The following is a 24220-nucleotide window of genomic DNA, read 5'->3' as shown; positions in this document are numbered from 1 at the left end:
TAAAAAGGCAAGAAGTTGGCCTTCTTTTTTATGAAAGTCCACTGGGGTGCCAGTAGACTGTGACTGCTTTTCTTACTAACTGTATTAATTAGGACCCTCAGGAAATTCAAAAGCAAAAAAGAGGGTGAGAGGGAAGATTTCCCAGAATTGCTGTGGCATGTGCCAAGCCCCTCACTTTTAAGAAGATGTACACAAACCAGTGACATTTTATCTATTCCAGCATAACTGAGCTCTGTGGGAAAATTCCACTGAGTTCAGTTCACATATCAATTTACACTTAAGCGAAAAGTGGTTAAGTGTCTTGTCTAATTGAATTGTTTTTATTATGGGTTCTGGTTTGTCTGAACAGAATGGCATTCAGTACATTAAGGCTGCCAAACATAAGAAGCTCAAAGAAGTAAATTCTGTTGGAAGTTATTAAAAAGCAGAAAAAAAAAAAATAATACACCCTTTTTTTCTCCTTGTGATAGATTGGCATTTAAGAAAACAAAGAGAAACACCTAAGGAAGTTAAAACCGCTGGAGGCTGATGGGAGTTTGTCTCCTAGCCAACAGCTGGCCATTTCTAAGAATTGACAGCAGTTTTAACCATTGAAAAGTGAGATCAACCTGTGAACACCACCTTAAGACCTAAGCCTGGGAATTTCTTTGTCTCTTTGTTTCCTGGCTGTGAAAGGTAACAGAGTTTTAGCTGGTTCCCGTCCCCTGCCCAGGCCATGCGGCCCCGTGGGGCAGGGGCTGGGCTGGGCCCAGCGGCTCCCGGCTGGGAGATGGGGCCTGCGGGGCTTGTCCCGGGCTCTGGCCGGGCCAGGCCGGTCCCTGGCTCGGCTGCAGGTTTTGCTGTGACGAAATTCACTAGAGACTGCCGGGTAAAGAAAGGAAAAAAAGCTCTTCACCTGCGGCAGGCTGAGACAGGGACCACACTCTCCAGAGCAGCCATGAAGAATCTTCCATCGCAGACAACTCCAGCTGCTGCTCCAGCAGAGATCACAGAACCATCTACAAAGCCTGGGCAAGATTTTAACCTGTTCATTACCCAGATGAGACTTGCAGATTAATCCTTTTATCCAGAGAGAGAAAAAGAGAGTGATCAACATGTAAAGAGACTATAAACTATCAGAGACAGTAAAGAAAAGAATTAAGCTTCAGAAGAGGTAGAGAATAAGGAGATGCTTGAATTAAGCTGAAATATTTTTCTGTTAAATCTATAGAGATGGACAATAGTGTCCTGAAAAAATTCCTTTAATTCATGACAGAGTATATTGGGAGGAATGGAGTGTTAAAAGTGTGGATTTTGAGCAAAAGGTGGAGTAATTCTGATACAGTGAGGTGCTGGAAGAGAGGGGGGAGAAGGAATAATTGAAGATTTGAAGCTTTGCAAGGCAATGGGAAAATTTGTTTTCCAGAGAAGCTCACAGAGACAGATGAAGAGAACTTTTGCCTTTGAATAACTCATCCTTAAAAATGACATCCCTAGACTCATGGCCCATAACACACCTCAGAGTGATGTGAAATAGGAGGAGAAAATCTGATGACAGATTTCCGGGCAGCTGGCATCAAAAAAATAGAAAACTATAATAGAAATAGTTTTCTCGTGAGAAACTCCATAGATTAGCAGAAGAAGACTTCTGTTTCTCTGCAAAGGCTGATGAAAAGACTCTAGCAGGAATTGTGACTGTTTTAAACACCAAAGTTCCAAAGTTTTTTGTCTCCTATGTTGTCATGTGAACAAGGAAATGGTTAGGTAGTAGGGGATAAAGGAGTTTTCTGAAAGTTTATTCTAGTGTTCTTATTCTTATAGTTTTGTTAATAAACTTTCTTTATTCCTTTTAAGTTTTAAGCCTGTTTTGCTCTTGTTCTAATCCATATCTCACAGCAGAAAATAAGTAAGTTTTCTAGTAATTCTTCAATTACTGCTTTAAAACCACGACACTCCTACCACTTATGTTCACATTTTTCAGAAGCATATTATGGTCTTCAAGACACTGCATCTAACATACATAAAGAACAGCATATTACATGCTAACTATGTGGTTTGGGTTTTTTTGTTGTTGTTGTTTGTGGTTTCATTCTGGTTTGTTCGTTTTTTTATTTTTATCCTTTTTGGAAAAAAAGGCTAAACAACTAAAAACAAAAAGGGAGAGAAAGAAATGGGAAAAAATCTAGGGTAGATCCTATGCCATTCTTGATTTGCATCTGCCTGATTCTAATAGCAAAGTTACTATAGAATTCATTTTTAGAGCAAGTAATTCATGGGGGTTGCTGAAAAAAAATAAAAGCATTTCTGATTTGAAAAATTAATTCTGTTGTGCTGTTGTGACAGGAGCCAAAGACATACAGACCTTTATAGTACTACATTTACTTATATTGAAATGGCACTTCCTTTTTGGATAAAGAGTACCCAAAACTCTTCAACAGGTTCTTAATCATTAAAGCAAATCTGTATTTGAACACTAGAATAAGCATTTTTAACAGAGAAATCTCAGAACCAGTCAGCTCAGTAAAACAGAAATAAAACAGAATTGTAAATAATGTCCCATTTGCTGTATCCCAAGTCATATATTTGAAAGAAACTCCTCTTCCCTAGGCTTGGTTTCAGACCAAATAAGTTGAGCTGGTTTTCAGCACACTCTGCACAGTACCCTCTGCATCCCTCAGAAGTTGTTATTTCTACATCACATCTGCTCACTGCACTTTTCAGTATGTCAGGCTCTTCAGGCTTAGTTGCCACGTGTTCTCTATCCTCTGCTCTGGTATCTTCCCTACACAACTAAATAAATGTACCTCACTTTTACCCAGTCACTTCCCTTACCGGGGAACAAAGAAATGAAAATAAATTACATTCATCACACACATACATTCTGGAACCATTGCTGTTCTCTGTCTTCTCACAAAACATAAATGCAGGCAAGAGAGTTTCACAACAATAATTGGGAGAACCACAGTGGAACATACATCACTGTCTACATTTTGTATGCTATTTTGTATGCTCAGTGCAAGGATCTAAAGGGGTGACATTCCAGTGGACAAACGTTGTTTCAAAGTAATACTAATTTATTCTGCTGCCTAGCACAATCTGCACTGAGAGCTAGAGGCCACAGATTGAACGATACTACAGATCTCTCCAGCACAGACTCTTCTCCTACAAATGCAGAATTAAGTATTCATGAAAAGATTTCAAAGGTCTAAAATGACTGTAGAGCTTTCAAGATGTGACACTGTGAACTAAGACACTGTCAAGTAACAACTGGAAAGGAAAAATGTATCTCTTGAATATAACAGATACTCTGCAATTATTTTTCCTTATCTTTCACAAAATAACTGAACTAAATTTCTAAAAAGGAACAGAACTAAATCACAGAACCAAAACAAACAACAAAACAAACAAAAATCAACCTTCAAAAACCAACAATGAAAGGAAACATAGGAATTAATGATTGGCACTAAACAGAACAGTTCTCTCATCTTCCAGTTTATTTTTTAATCTAAGCATACAAGAAAATGGCTGCTAGTTACACTTTTCTGATCAATACAGTATTGCCTTGTAAAATAAAAAGCTTTTGAAACTCAGCTTGATCCTTCATAACAAACGTTTTCTAGAGAATACAATTTCTGAGACCAATTTTTATTACATACCTTTTTTCAAAAACACCAATGACTGCAAACTCCCCCCAAAATTAAAATATACTGTGCATTACCCACATGCACTGAGTTCCACCAAAAGTTTCCTTAAACAGAGCAATGTGGAAACGATCTATCATACTCCAGCACAGCTGGGCTCTTCCTATAAAGTGCACCTGAAGAACCAGACTGAACTCACAGTTAGCTATATTCATTGGGATAGCACTAATATGCATTCTTTTACAGGATTAAAACAGATGGAAACTTAATGCTGCATTAGCAAGAAAGTCCCAAACCATCTTTGCTTAAGTTTTTCCATACAAGGAATATTAAAGTGCAAGAGAGATGGACTGGACCAAGCAGAGGGCAAGTCAGTCCAGCTATTCTGTAGTCTCCACCAGAGAGGATCACATTGGACTATGAAGCTGAATTTCTAGATTTGCCAGACACTCAAGGAATACCCTCTGCTAGTGACTGCACCATGTCGTAAGGACCCTGCTCACCTTGAGATGTGCAAACCCACATGTGTAGTTTATAACACCGACTTCAGATTCACTGTGCCTCATTTCTTCTCACTTTGCATATGAAATCAAGACAAACTGTGCCCACTAAAAAGACTTGCTCAAAATCCCTCTCCCATAAACTCAGATTTGACGTTCCTGAATAATGGAATGGAGGTTAGTGCTTAACTGAATCAAATTACAGGACACTGCTTCTTATTTGAGGGATTGCTCGGAGACAAAAAGTAGACTTCAGTTTTTCTTATTATGTGGAGAGGGAAGGAGGAGGGAAGCACTTATTTGTTTCTTTGGCTGGAAGGGTATTTTATTACACATAAGGCAGCAAATGCATTGACGTATTTATTTCCCAAGGGAAGTGACAAATCAGTATATACCAGGAGAAACTTTGTCACTTGTCCTAGAACAATCTCCTCTGTTGCTCTGGGTGACTGCATATGCTCTGCCAACAATTTTATTTTTATTTTTTTTGCATAGCTTTTATGATGTTTGCCATTATGCTACCAACATCACAGATAAAACACTCCACACACAGAGTCAACATGCAGAAATTTACTTGGGAACTTGAAAAGGTTCTGATTTCCCTACTCAGCCTGGGGAAAAATGAGAGCAAAATAAGTCAGCTTCTCCTGGCATCTTCAGCACCTCTTTTTCACTCACAGTAATATGATGCATAAAATGGTTTTCAACCACATATTTACAAATAAATCTTGGAAAATTAATCAGTCTTAATGTATTGGTTTATCAACTCCTTTTTATATGTACCTTCTTAAGTATCCTGCTACTGTGGCATATGAGACTAACACACTGGCTGTGGATGTACCACTTCACAATTTTAAGTCGAAAAAAACTCAAAATTAGGCACTGAAAGTTATTCTACAAAGCTAAAAGCTTCAAAAGAAAAAAAAATGTTAACACAGAAAACTATTATCTTTGAGTGTGTATTTAGGTAATTACATTTTTCATTACTTGCAAATTTACATTAAATCATACTTCTTTACTTTGTTACTTATAAGCTCCTTTTGTTGCTTGGGGTTTCTTTCCTTCATTTTTTGTGGGTTTTTTTCAGGTTTTTTTTTCATTTTAGAATTTTTTTTAAATCACATAATACCATAACTGTATACAATGGTGTAAGTACTGCATTCAGGGCAACAGTCTCTGCCCTGAGAACATGTCCTTCTCACTCTAAGGCAATAAAGAAAATGTGCTATGTCAGTCTCCTTAACTGTTACTGTTTTCACCTTGTGTTTCTTGTGTTGCTAAAGTGCTGAACGGAGTGGGTGTCACAGAGGTATGCGAAAACAGCTCCACTCAGGAGCACAAAATCAGACAAACTCTGTCAGAAAACCAAAAACAGTGGCCAAACCTGACACACACCGAGGATGACCATGATGTGTCCCATGGTGTTTAACAGGCTATGAGTTCCCTGTGCCTGCTGGGCATATTGCTGCATAGGACAGTGGCCCAAAGTGCATACTCACAGACTGACACTGAGCCCCAGGGAACCCCGAAGACCTGGCCGCTCCACCCAAAGGGCCATAGTATCATTGAGGGACATCGAGAAGCAAGAAAACATCACACCCGGCAGTAGTGTGAGGCCACAGGTCCCAGCAAGTCTCCGCGGGCAGCGTCCCAGCCCCCAGGGCAAGGCTACACCTCGCAGGCCTGCTGTGGCCTGTTGTGGGTGCGGCCCCACAGGTCACTGCTCAGCCGGGGCTCACGGCCCCTGCCTGCGGGCCGGGGTGCGGGCCCGCCCGCCCCACTGCCCCCCCAGGCCCGGCCCTGGCTCACCGTGCACACACCTGTTGTGTTTTTGTTGTGCTTTAACCCCGGCTGGAAGCTCAGCCCCACACAGCTGCTGGGTCACACCCTCCCCGTGGCATGGGGAGAGCATGGTTAAGGGTAAAAGTGAGAAAACGCATGGCTGGAGATGAAGATGGTTTAATAGGTAAAGCAAAAGCAAAGCAAAACAAGTAATTTGTTTACTACTTCCCATGGGCAGGCCGGTGTTCAGGCATCTCCAGGACATCTCCATCATATGGAATGGTGACTTAGGAAGACAAAGACCATCACTCTGAACATCCCCTCCTTCCTTATTCTTTCCCCAGCTCTACATGCTGAGCGGGGCACCAAATGTGTGCAATATTCCTTTGGTGTGTTGGGGTCAGCTGTCCCAGCAGTCTCCCGTCCCAACTTCCTCACTGGTGAGGTGGGGTGAGAGGCAGAAAATGCCTTTGCTCTGTGTAAGAACTGCTCAACAATAGCTAAAACATCTCCATATTATCAACACTGTTTTAAGCACAAATCCAAAACACCTGCCCATACCAACTATGAAGAAAACTAACTACTCTTCCCCAGCCAAAACCAGCACACTACCACAGCTGTGATATGCTGCTGTAAGGCACAAAAACAGGGGCATGAAAGGCTGTCAGCAGGCACACATTGGCCAGCATGGCCGAGGTCTGTGTTTGATGTGCTCCTGCCACATTTGTGGATTGTTCTTGGGCTTTTTTTTGAGGGGACGACAAATGGTTATTTTGAGTTAAGTTGCCAGAACAGGTGAGTAGGAACCTCTATGGAAACATTTTGCCTGAGAAAGCTGGTACATTAAGTGACTGGTAAAATAGAATGAACCAAATTAGATCAATGGGTCAAATTCATTTTTGAAAATAAAAATGTATGATTCTATTTCTTTCCATGAAATTCAGTGAAATTCAGAATTTTTGAAAAGCACCATAATATAAAGAGATCTTATGTGATATACAATAACTGGAAAGTATGGGACTGACAGAATAAATGACAAAATCTGTCTGTGCAGACTATGTGAGCTGCTGCATTGATTATAAAAGCTGCTGGAACTTGTGACTTATTCCATATAAGTGACATACAGGCAAGCAGCTGATGCGTGAGTAATTTACTTGAATCAGGTCTCTTCATTGCTACACTTCAGCTGAGAATGAAAATGCAAAAGTTGTTTGGCACAGCAGAAAGCTCCCTTAGCTGGAGAAAAGCTGTTGCATCCCACTGTTCTCAGTATTTGATCTTAAAACACTAGAGGGCTGCGCACCTTGAAATGTCTGTACAGTTCTACCCTGTTATGCAAGCTGGCTTTCATGGTCTCTGCTGTTTAAACAGATTTCAAATTTTGCTTTCCTCTAGTGTTGCCCCCCATGCCCCTGGCTCCCCTTCTGCAGTGTCAGAGGTAGAATTACTGTTCCCTCTCAGCTTCAGTTCCACTTGCAGTAAAAAGTAAAGGGTTTCTTCTAGAATTTTCTTCCATTTAAAATAAGCATATTGTAGGCCTCTAAAACAGTATCCTCATTCACACTGACTATATTGCAGGATCAGTGCTGAAGTCACTTAAGTGTAAAAGCGATTCATACAATGAGAATAAACAATATCATCAAAGGAGAGCTTCAATTTTGTATATGAGACAAAGATTATTTGTTGTGATAACCTGTCCTTAGTCTCACCTTTGCTGGAGAAGAAGTGAGAATAAAATGACTGTATAAAGAACCAAAATTGTGCCCTCCTCTTTTTCTTTTTTCCTTCCTCCCAAATAAAGGGAAGATATAGTCAGTTCAAGGGAAGCTGCACATTTCACATTTGGTATCAGGATTTATCAGATGTTTTGTAGCCTCTTCTGAGTTTTTTGGCTCTTACTTAGAAGAATGCATGAGCATTTTGAGGAAGAAGGCCATGCAGCTTGTAAATAAAATATATATGCCAATCCCTAGTTGCAGGAGAGAATTTGAAAATAAGACTCAGTTGGCCTTAAACTGTTCTAAAACCAAAAGAAAAAATAAACAGAATATGAACTTGGTTATTTTTATACTCTGAATGCTCTCTGAGAAGTCTGGAGTGCTTGATGTTGTCACTATTTGTTTTTCTTGCCAGCAGATTACTGAATTGTGATCTCTTTTGCTGAAGGAAGGTAAAAGCAAATTAAAGTCTCTGAGTCTGTCTTCAGTGGGTCATTATGAAAGGTGCAGACTTTAAAGAGGTTTAGTTCTAGTTCTCTGGAAGATGGTTTCTGAGAAAGAAAAATATATATGGCATAAGACTCAGGAAGACAAAGCAGAAATATTTTCAGAAGATAAACATGTAAAGCAGGTTTTTCTGTGTAAAGCAATATGCACAATCAGATGAATAAAAGGAGGAGGCATGCAGTTGCACAGCTGTTGACTTGGGGGAAGAAAGACTCCAGCAGTTTATTTTATTTGTACTGAAGTGATGGAAGTTAGTTATGCAGACTCCCTGAAACTGGCCCAGGAGCATGGTTTGGAGAGATGGGGGGAAAAGACAGCTTTACAGCACAGAAACATTCAGTAATCCATGAAAGAGAGCTGAAAATTAATGCAACAAACCCAAACTTCCCTCGAAAACCAAAGGACTAGCCAATGACTCTGAGTTCTGGTATTATTTAAGTTATGTGATCACAATATAATTTCAAATTTCTATTTAATTTTCAAAATTAATTAAAACATTGCAGACATTCATAATCAAAACTGAATTACTGAATAATTCTGCTGAATTATTTTTTCCCATTTTTCTTACCAGATATTTCAAATTGGTATTCAAAAATAAAGGATGAATTTAGTTCAAGTTCTATGTATTTTAGTCCCATGGGAGTTCATAAGCATTTTGCAAAGTAATTCTGAGAAACTTCAGACTTTGTATGATCAATAAGGCTCCCAAACCTTTCAAGCACATTATCAATCATAGGTAGTTTAAGTCCCATAACAGAAATTAAATCCTTAAAATCACTCCACTACTTTTTTTGATAAGAGGCAATTATCTGATTGCTATTGGTAAAATTGTGAGACACACAAAAATTTATTTAATTATTTGACTCAATTAAAAAAAATCTATTTGGCAGACTTCTTCATTTAAAGAACATAAGATGTTCTTCTGGTTACTCTGAGTAACTCATAAGCAGTTAGTGTAATAATCCTAGTTTCTGTCCCACAGCAGATGTATCCTCCTGTGACTTATCCTGATGTGCAAATCAGATCTTAAGAAAAGCTACGCTCTTAACTAGAAATCTGTTCTCAGTGATTAAAAATATGTCACAACTTTAGGATAATTTACCTGAAATCCACTAAGTTTCTGATAAGCAAGTTTGGGTTACTTTTAGCTTTTGAGTTTAGATGAAGCAAATGGATTTTGATGACAGGTATTGATACTTCTTTTCGTAGCCCCTAATTTAATCTCCCTCGTCTTTCAGCTGTGGTGTACTTCTCATTTGCAAAGCTCATCTTTCAAAGAATGTTTAATGCAGCAGTATTTTTTCATAACAAACCTCTAACTTGTTTTCCTTCCCTTTCTTCTCTTAACTGAGTGGAAGAACAGTGGATTACTTGCACATGAAAGTTTACAGTGGAGGAATTGCAATACTAAATATTCAGAACCTAATCCTCTACCTTTTCATTCATAGTTATCTACAGGAAGAGTGAGTGGAGCAAATACATGTCCCTAAAAATACATGAACCTTTTTTCACATCTGTCCTTATTTTTGTCATCATTTTTATGAAGGTAGGCCATGTGGGGCCTCCAGACAATCCCTCTTTTCTTTGCCAGCCTGCATTCATCCTAAAACTATTTCTGCCCTGAACACAAAGATATACACATAGAGTCACATGAAGAGGAAGATATATGGCTTCAAAGAAAAGATGCAAGAGACCTTTCACTCTTCCTTCACTCTAGTCATTCAGAAGCTTGGCTGATCACAGTAACATCTGAAAACAAAGTCATTTATGTGTTTTTAAGGTGTTGAAGCTACAAGGATCACTGCTTCTGTGGGAATTCTGGGAATGGAAAAGATACAGACTCCTGTAAAATCTGTCAAACCTATTCAAACACAACTCTGAAAGAAATCATCCATTTAGTAATCTCCAGCTAAGACAATAAAATAATCAGCCCCTCAGTTTCTTACCTTTATTAAAAGAACAAAATCTTAAACAAAAAGTACTGGATAAATAATCTATTGTATTGAAAACTGTTACAGTGCCCAAAAAAATGGCTTAGCAACAGTCCTCAAAGTACCTTCAGAACAAGAAGGCATAACAATTTAATTTTTAATTATGCTAATTTCCTTACATTCTGACAGAATTAAGGATTTGTGAGTTTCAATACTATTTTTTAAAGTGAATTTTTAAAAACTGGATGAAAGCATTAAACAACACAAATGGTAAATCACAGAGAGCTTAATTTTCTGATGTATAATGTAATGGGAAAACCAACAACTGCCAGTTGACCTCTTGTTTCCTTGCTTTCTGTACTGTGATCATTGAGGTGAAACTCTCTGACATATTCCTTCAATTTTTCAAAAGCAAGAAAATGAATAAAATACCCTTTCAGTGATCCTGGTATTTAAATAAATGACATTTATAATAGGAATGCACTTTTGCCTCCACTTTAGAACCTTTTTCAATTTCTTCCGAACAGCCGTTGTTTATGACAAGGAATGACAGACCATTTCCATTTCCATCTCTGGTTCCTTTAGCCAGGTCATACTGTCACATGCAGAGGAGGAGGGAGAGGGCAGCTCATTCTCTTCCCAGGTCTTATCTGCAGTAGCCAGTGAGTTGATGGACTGGCACCCAAGACCGAGCATTCAGGCCCACCTTGCCTGCATGCGAGCCTCCTATAGCACAAGTGATTCCTTTAACAGCAGTCTTTTGTTTCTGCACTCAGCTGCACTTGATGAGAACTGACCCTGTGACTCTGTGCTAAGATGTTCCAGCACTTGCTCCTAGCCAGTTGTGCACAAAGTTGGCTGATCCTCAAGGAGAATGTAGGACAGCAGCAGAGGACCATTTTGGTGCCTATGCTTTTCCCAATGTGCTGTCCAGTTCTGATGCAGGAGAAGGGAAACCTCAGCAGATTCTATCTCTCACCTTCAATTTATACCTACCAATCTAAAAGTGTTTATTTACCAGGCAGAAAAGGATAACTTTGAAATTAATTGTGCAGTCTATGCACAAGTCTTATTACACAACTCTGCCATTTTATTGGGCTATTGATACTAGCACAATGATACCAAGTTTACAAATTAATTCAGCCTTTGGATTAGTTTGCAGTTTGAGACACTAGCAACTATATAAAAAATATGTACAACAAACCATACAATTCATCAGCATTATGATCCTATACATCTAGGAACAGCTATTGTGAGTGCTAGAGGCTGTCTAAGAATATCTGCATGTTTATTGTTCCCCCTTGAGGCAACAATCATTGTCTGAAATGAAAGCTCTATGTCTTGACTATCCCTTGAGATCTATTATTACAGCTATAGAGAATATACCATACTGATTGTCGTCGAGCAACTGAAAAAGACTGACAGGCAAATGCATTTTGTGTCCATTGCTCTGATATCAGATCCTCTTCAAGTTGAAATGCATAGGCAATGGGCCAACCTAGCCTCAGAGTTAGAGGATTGAATATACCAACATCAATAGAATTATAGCTTTTCACATTGTTCATGACTTTGGCCCAGTGCCTTCAGAAACAGAACCAAAATAAGTACTGAAAAAACAAGCACTGCATATTCAACATTGTTAGTTCTAAGTAATAACCTCAGTTTCTGGCATACAGCTGAGTGCTTTTGCTAACTAAATAAGCCACATCTCCAGATAGAAACCAAAGTCCATAGACTTGTCATAGAACGGAGGCTGAGGATGTGACCGACTGAAATACAGAGGCAAAGATAAATAGGAGAATTGAAAATGCTAAATCATGCTTGAAATTTTAGAGCATGTTGGTAATAAAACTCCTTGAGATTTTTCAGAAAATATCTCAAGCCATTAAGATCCACTCCTAAAAATAAAGACACTTAATGGAAATATCAAAGTACAAAATATATATGTGAAGAAAATAATATGAACAGCAAGATTATTTCAGATTAAGTTGTCATCACAATGTAAATGAATTAGGAGCATTTACATTCACGCTTATCAGGATTTTTTTTCGTAGGCAACCACAGTAAATTAATGGCAACCTCTGAAGCCAAAACAGCCTTATAATTTGTTGCAATGGTTTGGGATTTTACCTTGGTTCAAATTAATATATTTTTAGGCTCTAAATGAATTCCATGAGAGACAAAAGATTTTTGACAAATCCTGGTTCATCTCCTGAGTAAACTTTCTTAAAGGCAAATTCAAATAGTTAAATGTTATATTATCCTACTTTTCCCATATTTGTCTTTTAAAAGAAAAGTAATGAATTCTTGATTTGCCACTTTTTGGTTCACATAGATAATGGAATTGATAAAGAATTTTACTAATTATCAGTTCAGGTAGTAATAGGTTAAGAATTTTAATTTAGATGGAAAATTTTAGGTATTTAAACAGCTGGAAATGTACTGCCATCCTTAATAAGAACAGTCTCTAGTCTTTTATATGACAAATTAATCCTGAATATGGGCATCATCAGTAATCTCATCACCAACTTTATGAATGACTTTAACATAAACTCAACAGATTTCTTCAACTTGCTAGTAATAAAATTCCCCAGCACAGTATAGATATATTAATCTTATCTGAGTGTGAACCATGCAGCTGCATTTTCTCATCAGGCATAAAAGACATCATACTTGGGATGATCCCTTCTATAATTTATCAGTAACTGAACATGCAGCGACCGAACTGAGAATATTCCTGGATATAGCATAACTGTATTAGCAGCTAATTTATGTGCTTTAAAAACCATCAGAATTGAGGGTGAGATGTAAATCAATGTAAAATTGAAATGTAAAAATGGTCTCAATTAAAAATATTACAAGATACTAGGAAAGCTATTAATTTGCTTTCCTTTTTTTAATTTTAATTAGAATTTACAGAATAATGCAGAGACATATTTTCTTCATCTTTACTGTTCCAGTTTTGATCCTACAAAGAAGAGCTTTTTCCATTTTGAAACAAGAAATAAAATATGAATACCTAGAAATAATGTCAACAAAGGTGATATCAGTCATATCTGCAAGATTTTAAAGACCTGTTTAATACATCATCTGATATTTCCAAATCAAATAGGAGCGTAAGACAAAGGCTATCTCTCTTGTTTTGTAATGCTCCATTAGATTTTGCTCTGCTAAAAAAGCATTAGTCAGTTCTTGTCATAGAGAAGAGAAATCTCAAAAATTAAAACTGTGAGTTCAAGAACTTAAAAAAAAGGAGCCAGGTCAACACGAGAAACAGCTATTTGAGCTTAACTAGGCTTGAATAAACCAAGGATTTTGAGGGACTTTATTGAGAGCAAACATTAAGAATGAGAGGCTGGCAAAGGACATTAGCAGACATAAGTGATAAGAATTCAGAAGGAGGACCACAAAGGAAACTGTTTGCTTAGTTGGACCCCAAAACCCTCCTAATCAATTTTCTCTGCATCACAAGGTGTGCAAGCTCTTTTATCTCTCAATACTCTATCTTTTCTCTGTTGATTGACTTAATTTGGTGTTTAGGTAACACACAATGTCTGACTGATTAATAGCCATATTTTTCAGACAGGAACAGAGAAGAAATTATCTTTTATAAGGCAGCCTAATATATCCTTCTTTGTTATATCTCTGATCACTAAGGTCTGTTCCTATTAAAAATTGTTTTGCATTGTACTTGTGTATGACAAAAAAACGCAGTAAACAACTTGGAAGTTTTAATTTGGAATTTTCTTGAAGATTTGGTATTATTTACTGGGTTTCAGTGCTTTCAGCATTTATTGTACTAATCACAGTTCTATTATATTTTGACAATGATAAACCACAAACTGTATTTTGATTCATTTATAGTGCTCTGTAGGCATACAATAGATTGAAGAGTGGCAGAACAGAATGTAAGATAACTGAAAAGACTAAATACTTGAGCATCATTTTATCATACTAGCTAACCTTCACTACTCATGAAGACAGGAAGAGCAAAGGTTTTACAATGAAAGCTTGAATGGCTTAGTAACTGCACTTCTCAATAACTTGGCCCTTCATATGATGTTTTAAAAGCAGACTGACCAACCAGCTTTTTGGAGAAAAAAAATCCTTTTGAGAACTGGTCCTTTTTAGAAAAAATGTTTCATACTGTTCCAAAATGAGTCAGACCCAATTTTAGCAAACTTTGTCTGGTATTCTATTCGTTGGTGACCTTATTTCAGATGAACACCTGCTCTTCCCTTCCATATTCAATCTGTTCAAGAGCTACCTGAAAAAGCTGTGATGTCAGCCTCTCACAGAAGGTTTTCTCCCTCTGATTGCTCTTTCCATCCTACTCTTCATGCATTGTTGTACTTTAAGGTACTTAATGGGTAACGGTAGTGTGTGTGTCTGTGTGTGTACACAATATTTTTATATCTTCTTATTGGCATAGAATGATCTCAATATCATAATCTACTGAAAATAGACCACTTATGGTCTATTTTCCTATGCAGAGGAATGATAAAGTTCACACCCAAGCACTAGCTTCAATTTTAGGTTTGGCTATTTCAAAGCCTTCTTAGAAACACTGGCTTCCACCAGTCTTGGAATGTTTTTCATTTAGTGAAGTCTCATTTCCATAAGTTTTGTTTCTTTTACTGTTAAGGGGAATTAGCATGTTAGTTAGCTCAGCTACATTCTTTATACTCTATTTGTACAAGTATGATTTCTACTATACATAAGGTATAAGACTAATTCGCACATTAGTGTAAGACAGTGATTTATTTTCCTCGAATTTTAAGGCTTCTAATAGATAAATTAAAATGGATGCCTAAAATAGTCCTCATTCCACTGTTGCAAAAGTCCAGCACCATAAACAAGCTTCAAACTTATAAAAATTCACCAGTTAGCAGCCCTGTTTCACCGAACTACAGAATGGTTGAGGATGGAAGAGACTTCTAGAGTCCATTTAAACCAACCCCCCATACTCAAGCAGGACACAATAGAGCTGGTTACTTTGGACAAAATGCTGATGGATTTTGAATAACTGCAAGGATGGAGACTTCCCATCTCCCTGAACAACCTGTCCCTGTGCTTGGTCACCCTCACAGCGAAAAAAATATTTCCCCATGTTCAGGAGGAACCTCCCATGTTTCCATTTGTGCCCATTGCCTCTGCTCTGTCATTGGGCACCACTAAAAAGAGTGTATTGCTCTTCTTTGCTCCCTCCCTTTAGGTATTCATACACATCGGTATTGTCCGCATGAGTTTTCTTCTCTCTTCTTTCTGAGCAGTTCCACATCTCTGCCTTTGCATCACTGGGGAGATGTTCAAATACCCTAAGTATCTTAGTGACCCTTCACTGGACTCTGTCCATACCTCTCCTCTGCTGGGGAGCCCAGAACTTGACATCCAGTATTTCAGGCTTGGCCTTAACACTATTTGGATATTATCCAATTCAACAGAATCCATCTCCAACACTAAGGCTCCTAAAAATTATGAGTGGAATCCTAAAATTAATCTTTTTTCTGTGTAAGTATTCCACTGTGAAATTTCTACTAAGTTAAAACTTTATTATTTAACATTTACCAGTCTTTATTTTCACATTTCTTAGTCTACATTTAACTACAAAATAATGTTTATATTACCTTTGAGTAGGTTTACTCTCCATGCCTATTAAAATTGTGAACATTTATCTGATTCTGCCTTCTTCTTCAATAATATCTTTATCTTAAGATATACATACATTCAATATGCATGTGTGTCTGTTTTCTAGAATATTATATATAGCAATCCGTAGATTAATTGATATAAGTGCAGCCATGATAACTCACATCAACTAAGAATCTGGTCCTTTTTCCAGACAAGCTTTTGTTCATTCAGCACTGCTTTAAAACATGCTAGGATTGAATTCCCTGAAAACAGCCAGATTTAGAACAGGCACAACACAGGAGCAAATGAGCAAGCTTTCTTGTTTGTCCTTGCTTGCTCTCTCCTTCACAATATCCTTGACCCAAAATAACCACTCCTAGGCATGAGATTGTAAAATAGTCTGAATGATCATTGAGCTTTCCTTTTATTGGTGTCTGTAGCTAATTAATGTACATCAATTTTTACCTCTACAGCAGAAATTGAATTGATTCAATATTAAATTGATCATATATGTGTATAGCAGAGACAGCTAAACAGAAATTTGTTTTTTAAACTGTTTAAAACCAGATTTCTTTACTAATTTATTCTGATGTATTTAGTTGCACACTCTCCTCATACTCAGTCATAGTCACATTGAAATTCTAATTTGCATTAAGATTCTATGGGTTGTCTTGCAGCCATCTGTAAAACCTTGAGGATAACCACAGATAGACTGAAAGAGGAAGTTTCCATGCCACACCTTAAATTATTTTATGAATATTATCCATCAACCCAGGGAGCTACTATTAAAGGCTTTTTTTTTGTTTTTGGTGGTGATGCTGATGATGGGGATATCATTAAAAGAGAGAAAAAAGCAGCCACATATAAGTGAGAGATACACAGCCTAAAGGAAATAACAAATCATCACTTTTTCAAACAACTTAAAGGTGTTTGCTAATATGGTAGCAATCTGCTGTGAAGTCAAGCTGTAAATAGATTCTTTTGTGTTAGATTTGCATGCACAAGATGTTAATCAGTTCAGAAGCTCAGACATTCATGTTCCCTAGAATTACAACCAAAAAAAAAAATAGCTCTCTGACATCTCTATAAATGGAAATGCTCTGAAAGAATTGGAGAGAGCACTTTGTCTCATTTTTATGTACAGAACATTAGCTATCACATGTAAAAGATCAAAAACAAAAAGAAAAGCTTAAGTACTTGGCTAATTATACGCTAGTGCACAAACTATGCGGACATTGGCTACATTCCACCTACGCAGAGCTAAAATTCAGCATCTCAGGAGATGTGATCTACCTCTCAGCATTTGGATTACCAAGCAGAGCACTTTCTGTCACAATGCTCCTGTTTGCCATCCATCAGGTATATGAATACTTCAATTCTACAATCATAGTTAGTGTAAAAAATGGGAAAAGAATAAGGATCTCAAAGCTTGTTTCTGTGACCACCCTTCATTTCTAGGAACAGACTTCTTATGCCATTTATCATTGGATTATAAGCAAATCTTTGGGTGGCAACAGTTTCTATATCCCAGATGTCAAATTATAGACTCTGATACATGTCACGCATCTCTGAGGAGCTTAAACAATCAACTTCTATGTTGCTATTTTTAATACATGTAGCTATTAAAAAGACAACTGCACTTAAGTTAAACTCTGATCCTCTCAACATGTTGAATTCTTAGTCTTGTTTCATATATGAACAAATCAAAGGCTTGTATATGGCTGTTATGAGATAACTGATTCATTCTTTGAGGTCTGTGCTTACCACACACATGCAACCACTTTTTATAGCATCCTTTCAGTCTATCTGTTGTTATTATTCATAGTTTTTACTTCAGAAGACATCCATTCACTCATATTTCAGAAGAACAGAGCAAGAATCAGCTTGCTTATGAAGTCATGGTGATTACTATGGTTTTTACTTTTTTTTTTTTAAATAGTAAATGGGTGAATTTTGTAAGCTACCTAGAGAAAATCTCCATTTAAAACAAATTAGTGCCTAAGGAAAAAAGGGGCATGAAAAGATGAAGAAGGGATGTATAAAAGAAGTACCTTGGAAGGTGCTACCACTTCAAGAATCATGAAGAAGTGGAAAAAGAATGAGGAGTTCTCTTTTGTCAGGTGAAAGCAAGAAAAATCTGGTGCAGCAAAAAGTCAGGACAAAGCATTTAACTCAAAAAATATATGCTGGGGGCAGGGTGGGAAGAGTCATTCTAAACAATATTTCCTATCATACTTTTCTGAATGTTTCTTACCTTTGCAAATCCTAATGCAAATCATCTAACCAACCATTTTGTTGTCGTATCACTCCTGTCTTCTACAGGTTGCAGATTTTATGGATTATCCAGGTCTGAAATAATTCTAATGACTTGAGTGAAGCTGAAGGATAAATCAATTTGCAGGTAAAGGTCAGATAATCTACAATTTTTCATTCAAATTTCCACAGGATTGCAGTGGTATGGGATCCTTCTATTTTCCTTTGTAATGCATCAGTGAAATTCCAGATTGTGGAAAAGAAGAAAAATCTACCATAAACATGGGTACCTTATTTTACTTCCATAAAACAAAAATGCAGATCACTTCATTCTAGCCCCTTATTCTGCTTCCATAGGGAAATGACAACATGACTGTTTGACCAAATACATGGTAGCATTCAACAAGAACCTGATAGGCTGAAAAAGTCATATTTACTCCATGGCAATAGAGTTATCACCTTAGCTTTCCTTCTAGTAAAGGAAGTGAAGGAGGAAAAAAAGTTGGTATATCCCCTAGGGCACTCACCCAGGTAAATTCTCACAGGTATGTTCTGATAAATGAGGATGTAAAGAATGATGGAATCAAGACATTGACTTCCAGGTTGCCTGATATTGACATCCTTGAAAAGTCAAATTTCATCAGGACTTCTCATGTGTCAGTTTGGAGGGGGTGGACAGGTCTGTGCCTCAGTCCTTCTTCTGTGCCCTTGCTGTGAGAATACAGGGGTTCTGCCATAGAATAAGATTAAACATTCAAGGCAAGATAAAGCTATCTTATCCTCAAACAAATGTCCCTTTCAAAAGCTTAATACAAAGCAGGTCTAGAAAGTCTGCAGCTATAATGATTTCATGTTTTGCTGATCCCAGCCTTTTCTACTGAAAGACTTTTTAGTGGTCCCTTGTGGAAAGTTGAGATCAGCATTTAAATGCAAGTCTATCTATTTAACATAAGTCCTCAGCAGCCCCTTAATAGTCAGTGGTACTGAGCATTTATAAATAGTTATGCATGGATACATATATATATGAAATGCATATTACATTTCTTTATGGCTTATGACTGTACACTCAGACTTTAAAAAAAATATAATTGCATTTTCTTTGGGTCCCCCCCTCGCCCTTTTTTCTATTAATTAAGATGCAAAACCATTGCCTAACAGGATTATTTTTCTTGTTTGAAACATCTCTTTCCACAGACAGTTAGGGACCAATTATAGGCATTTCCCATCTCCTTCTAATTTCTATACCTAACATACATTTCTTCCTCTCCTAGGTAACAGGGATGCTACTACACATGTAATGGGGAATGACAGAAAAACACTCTATGTTCTTTCTAGCTCTTTAGTAATAATCCTTACCACCTATTTTAATGTGATAGATAATTTTTAGTGTAAAGTAAATTAGAATTCTTATGAAAGAAAAGGAGAACACTGAAACATAATATAGCAATCTGTCTTGTGCAACATGCACCCCCTATAGCTGTTATTTTCTTCCTATTTTTCCTTCTGCAGAAACTCCAGATAGCAAAACTCTTCTCAGCAAAAGGCTAACAAAATCCTATTCCTTGTGCTGTGCATCATGCCAGTTAAATCATTTAATACTAAAGAATTTTTTTTTTCCCACTGAAAGGCCTTTTGGAAAAGCTGAACAGTGCAAAAGGTTTCATGTTCTAAGGTTAAAAGGGCCTCTAGCCTGCACATTCAGCTCCTTCTCCTACTTCATCATCTAGAGAAACCTGGCTAAATCAATCTCAGCCTCCCCAAATAAAGTATATCAAACTTGGAGCTTCTGTATCTGCACATTGCAGTTTTACTTCCCACAGAGCCAGTGAAACAGTGTGAGACCTTGTCAAACCTCATCAGGCAGTGAGAATGAAGATCAGGATCCCAAGCTAGGCATCCCACACCCCTAAAGTCCTGACTTCAAAACAACTCCCCCATGTCTCCATTAGGAACAGCATATACTACGTATTTATGCCTGGAAATTTTTCTTAGCTTTTTTTTTAGCCCATGCTTAACTTAATGCCCTAAGCATCTCTACACATTTCCCTGGCCCTTCAGTCAGTATATGCCTCCTGTCTCATCTTCTGCCTCCTATGACTGCCAAATTTATTCAAGATTTAGTTCTGAGTTGATTGTCAAGATCTCCCTGAGTGTCTTAGTTCTTCCATGCTCTTTACCTGTGGCTGAACACAAGGCATTTAACCTCTCAGCTTTGATTTTTGTCACTTGTAAAATGGGGAAAATAATCTTTAATATTTGCCATGAAAGAAGTCAATATTTATCACTGATGACCAGAATGTAAAATCCAAGATCTTGCACTTGGGTCTTCTTCTTTCTTCCTTCAAAATCAATGCAAAGTTTTCATTGACTCAAGGAGAGCAGCATGTAGCCTTTGCTTCTTTATGAACCTAGAAATACTGTGATGACTGAGATACTAAAGCACTGACAGTCATTGGCTTTTAGATAGATGTTGAGTAGCAGTTATGACTTATCACCACTACTGTCTCAGAAAAGAACCAGGAGAATTAATTCAATTTTGTTTTTATCAGAGAGCTAAACATTTTTTTTTTAATTTAAAAAAAAAAAACACGCATCACTGTAGGAGTTGTAGCTTACTGCATGAATAAACCTGTTCTTGATCACACAGCAGTTGCTGAGGGTGTGAACTGGTTTCCATGTAATAAGGACAAAACTTTTATTAACCCATCTGATGTCCCTCAAATAAATTATTAAGAAAATTTCAATCTAGCATAATGCCAGTTTGGTCAAATCTGGAATCATAGCATGAGGGGGACAGTGTGGTGGGTGTGGGGGGATGGTTTTTTTTGTTTTTTATTTTTTGTTGTTGTTGTTTTTGCTTTTTGGGGTTTTTTTAGGATAACAACAACAAAAATTTCTCTCTTTTTCACCTTAGAAGTTTCTAGTACAGAAACACAACAGGGATAGAGGAAAGAAGGCAATAATTTACCATTGCAGGGAGAGGAAAACACTACTTAGTTACACAGGCTCATGTTTTGACTTCATTTGGAAGGTTCCATAACTATTTTTCTGAGGAACTTTATGCTAGTTTGGAAAAATATCTCACTTCAGGAGGAGTTCAGTCAGGAAAGAAGAAAGGTTTGTGTGTGAATGAGTTATTTCTAGGAACTACATATTGGGATTGAGTTAGATAACTTACATTACAGCTGGAGTATCATGTCACCTCTAGAGAAGCAGTCAGGCCCTCTGTGTTTTCAATCAGAATATGAATGTAAAATGTTTGCTGGATCAAACCAAGCATGCTTATGTAAATACGATTTTAGTTAAACTTTAGAGCCCTACCATGTCACAGAGCTTGTAAAGCTCCTGAGCTTGCCTCATTTGACTCTATTACATTCAGAAGAGAAGTGAGCACAAATACACAAATGGAACAAATCCACTCTGCTTCCTTTGGGATGACAGTATAGTCCCTCAGCTAGCTTCAAAGATGACGTCTGAGTGCTCCAAGCAGACGATGAGGCCAGCCCCAGATGAATTCTCTGCTATAGTACCAAATTGGAATAACCTATTTCAGGCCTGGTTCCCTCTGAGATGATAAAATTAACAGTACACTTCTCACAGCTGTGTATCCTCAGTATCTGGACCTATGCTGTGCCATTCAGCAGTAAGAAAGCAAAACTGAAGGAATGTCTTTTGCAGAAGCATACATATTTTTGCTTCTATTTTACAGTGACAACATAAGGGCAGGAAAATTCTTAGACTCCACAGACAGGTAAAAAAGGCTTTCATATCTCTGATTAAATCAAGCATCTTTCAATATTAAAAGACGTGAGCATTTTCCTGAAAATAACTTCAGCTTCAAAATGATTGATGTCCCTCTTGGATGGTAAAAGACAATAGCAATCTGCAAGAAGTTATGTGGAAAGGAAGTGCAGAAGGAAGTGTGGAAGGAAGTGCAAAAGTGCGGAGGGAGGGAGGGATGAAGGGAGGGAGACATATAGTGTGTTTCTATATCAACATGCATGTGCACTTATGCACAAAAATAATCCTTTCACTTTTTAATAAGGATTTTACTAGGCATTATTATTTTAGGAGCAGCCATAGTACATAGGAATATTCAGCAAGATATGTTGCTGGCATCTTTTAGAAGATAAGATCAGAAAACTAAGAAAACGGATACCTCTGAAAAGAAATAGCACTCCATAAAAGAATGCAGTTTGATTAGAGAAAGCATCTCAGTGTCTGAAATTGAGTATTTCCCCCTTCCAAAACAAACAAAAAATACAGGAGATAGATAGATATATATCTGATTCCTATTCACTGGTTTTCACTCATTGAAGTCTTCTGCCAAGTTAAAGCACAGAAGTTGCGTACTCATACGTGGCTTGAAGAAAAAAGCCCTGCTTTTTAATAATGACTCTAGTAATTTGACCTCTCAATACATACAGAATTACCAGGCAATGTATACTAAGAATACTAGCTTTAATTCTTTAGATATGACCATTTTTGTCATAATTATTTTTCAAAAACATGTGTTATCCTAGAATCAGCCATACTTGTTTTACCCTGTTAATGAAGTGGCCCTTTTGGGCTTTGTCCCCAGCTGAGTTTGCATCTACTGACTTTGAATTCTGGAAATCCATGCTTTGTCCCAGGGCTTCATCATCCCCTGGGATTTATAATTCCTGGTGTTTATCATTATTTGGGTTTATAATCCTGAAATACCAACCACTTTGGAAGTGGGATACAGCTGAGGTTGTGTAGTGGGCAGAAAACTGTAGTAATATATGTAGGTTATTTCTCAATATGCAGTGTCCCTTACAGTGTCACTGAACTATAAAAATCAAAGGTTCATCCAGCTTCATAAACTAAACAGGAGTTGGGCACCGTCAGCATGTTCAGACACACAGTCCTTGACAGTTTTAAGGCAGCTACTGCTGTCATAGAAAATACTGTGGTGTAGTGCAGGGGCAATCTAGGAATGGAGACAGTCCCTAAACTGCAAGACACTGGTCATCTTGCCTTTAGGATCATCTAGCTGCACGAATGTGAACTGTGACATACTGCTTGTTCTCTGAGCTAAATAACAGACTTTTGCTCTTTTGTTTATTTTTATTTTGTAGCTCTCTACAGCCACCTTAAAGGAGGTTGTAGTGAGGTGACTGTTGGTCTCTTCTGCCAGATAGCAATAGATAAGTGACAGGACAAAAGGAAACAGCCTCAAGGTGGTCCACTGAAGGTTTAGATGTGGCATTAGGAAACATATCTTCACTGTAAGGGTTGTAAGCTGCCCAGGGAAATGGTGGAGTCATCAGCCCTGGAGATATTTAAAAGACATGTGGATGTGGTGATTAAGAATGTGGTTTAGTGGTGGATTTGGGGGTGTTAGGTTAATGGACTCGCTAGTCTTTAAGGTCTTTTTCAATGTAAGTGATTCCATGATTCTCTGATCTTATTTACTAGTCTTGAAACAGACACTAAGATGCATTATGCAACCTGGATGTATCTTTAAAATTAGAGGCATGTAAATGAAACACATCTACTCAAGTCACTGCTTAAGACTTCACTGTGTCCATCAAGATGATGCTGTTCCTTGCCCAAATCTTGAAATCCATGATGCTATACTCTATAAAATCTTCCAAAAGAAGCCCACCCTCCAAAAAAAAAAATAGCATTTTTTTTTTTCACAATGGAAACAGAGAAAAGCATGTTGCCAAAGTAAAAATAAGAAAATAATTGGCATTTACCTTATTTACTTTTTAGAGCAAGATGACTGACATTATTCTACCCCTACGTGGAGGAGGATATTGAAGTATAGCAATAAAACTTGTCAAGAATACTGGCAAAGTAATATTTGCTGAAAATTGTTAAAGGAGTAACCACAATAAAATAGAAAAAAAAACACCTTGTAAATATACATGGATATAGAATACAGGGGAAAGAAGGGGAAGGGGCTTTCAACCAATTCCATTTTATTCTAGAAATATTTTATCATAAGACAGTGGAATTTAAAGCTGCAACATTTCTTCCATATAACTACAGTTCTGTGGGAACTATGTCCATGAAGACACATGCCAAAGTATTCTCGTATTGGTATGACAATATTATTGCTGATTGTATTTTCTCTTTGCACCCATTATTCATCATGTTCAAGGGCACATGATAAACTGCAGACAGTTGTCATTTTGATTATATAACTGTACTTCTTTTATGCTCAGCAAGCACAAATAGTATTCTTTAAAACAAATGCAAAATAAAATATTTGCATAAAGGATTAAAAATGCAGAAATTGATCAAGT

At 37.4% G+C, this 24220-nt stretch overlaps 1 protein-coding gene across 6 annotated transcripts in view; it reads right to left on the bottom strand.

The window, feature by feature from the left end:
- Positions 1–24220, bottom strand: part of PCDH9 (protocadherin 9) — a 665490-nt gene that overhangs the window by 575944 nt on the left and 65326 nt on the right. The window lies entirely within an intron of this gene.

This window comes from Cyanistes caeruleus, chromosome 3 (assembly GCF_971803275.1).
Source record: "Cyanistes caeruleus chromosome 3, bCyaCae1.hap1.1, whole genome shotgun sequence".
Classification (NCBI taxonomy): Eukaryota; Metazoa; Chordata; class Aves; order Passeriformes; family Paridae; genus Cyanistes; species Cyanistes caeruleus.
The sequence above is the reverse complement of the archived record's forward strand: the minus strand, read 5'-3'. Positions and strand labels throughout refer to the sequence as shown.